The sequence below is a fragment of the Polistes canadensis genome, unplaced genomic scaffold (genome assembly GCF_001313835.1).
Source record: "Polistes canadensis isolate GaletaPanama2010 unplaced genomic scaffold, ASM131383v1 scaffold_62, whole genome shotgun sequence".
Classification (NCBI taxonomy): Eukaryota; Metazoa; Arthropoda; class Insecta; order Hymenoptera; family Vespidae; genus Polistes; species Polistes canadensis.
In genome coordinates, this window is record NW_014569609.1 from 709,000 (window position 1) to 710,483 (window position 1,484).

A 1,484-nucleotide genomic window follows, 5' to 3' on the forward strand; every position below is an offset into this window, starting at 1 on the left:
AATAGTGTAACCATTCGAGCCGTAAATTATGATAAATCACGTTGATAAGGAAATCGTTCGATATATCGTGTGAGAGAGAGAGAGGGGGGGAGGGATGGGGCGGGCAGGGGTGGTTGTGGGGGGGATAGGTGAATTTCGTTCGGCCATTAAACTCGTGTCTCCAAAACCAATTATCTTTTCATGCCGTTGGCTATACGTTTTCGATTGTGTCCAATACCGAGTTTTAATGTGTGTACGATTTTTAGTTTTTGTTATTGTCTACAGATGGAAATGCACGTGGAATTATTATATTAGATAAATAAATAAACAAAACAAAACAAACAATCTCAAACGGGTAAAATACGTTTCGATAAAAACGTACTTGACGTATGATTTTTCAAAAAAAAAAACAAAAATAAAACACGACGTTAATTCATATTTTGTAGAATTTATATCAAACGGAGGGGTGGGTGGTGGGTGGGTGGGGGGTATGTAGATGTATATACTTATGCACACGTTGTCAAATGCACACACAGAGACACACATATACCTAAAGCACAAATGGGTTAAATGTTTTGTTAACGTTGAACGTTATAGTATTAAACAGGAAACAATGATAGTTGAAGCGTAAAAGGTTAAGTGAGGGGAGTAGTGTGTGAGTGGGGTGTGTGAAGTATTGTGGTTCACTGGGGAGGAGAATGAATTTTGCAATAGTGTCCGATAGAAATGAACTAATTATTGACGTAACTGACCTTTTATATATACGAATCCTGATTCAGAAATGATTACTACTATTACTACTAATACTAACTAACTACTACTATTCTGTTTTCAAACTTGAATATAATCTAGACTATATACATACCGTACGATGCAACAAACCGTTTTCTCGTTCATGGTATTAAACATTTACCGTAGCTTTGCCGCGTTTATGTCTTTGTCCAATAAAGATGAAGAGAATACAAAAAGAGGAAGAGGAAGAGGAAGAGGAAGAGGAGTGGAGTGAAAAGCAAAGAGGGGGAAAGAGAAAGAGAGAAAGGTAGATGTAGATGTTGAATGAGATAGAAAGAGAAAGAGAGAAGGGTATCTCTCGGTTACATGAGTACCGCGACGAGTGCAGGTAATAGTTGCACGCTCGGGCTGGCTATTCGAGGATTAGACGGTCGAATGCACGAGCTAATAAATTTCGAGAGGGTCTCCACCCACTGGAAATCGAAAAGGAAGCCTCCGGTACAAGCTAGCTAGCTGAACTCTCGCTTCCTGCACGCGACGTCGACGAGATTTAATTGAGCGGCCACGGGTATAACCTCCTGCTCCTATTACCTTTCGAATACCTCCCCCTACCCCCCCCTCCCCCTTCTACTTCTACTTCTACTTCTACTCGTCCTATCCTTTTCCGTCCTTTTTCCCTATTTTTTTTTCTTTCCCCCCCTTTCTCGCTTTTCTTTTTTTTTCGTTTTTTTATTCTCTGTTTTTCGCAACTTTTTGTTCTCTATCTCATTTCC

General features: G+C 39.9%; 1 protein-coding gene across 1 annotated transcript in view; it reads left to right on the forward strand.

The window, feature by feature from the left end:
• Positions 1–1,484, forward strand: part of LOC106786007 — a 226,729-nt gene that overhangs the window by 207,788 nt on the left and 17,457 nt on the right. The window lies entirely within an intron of this gene.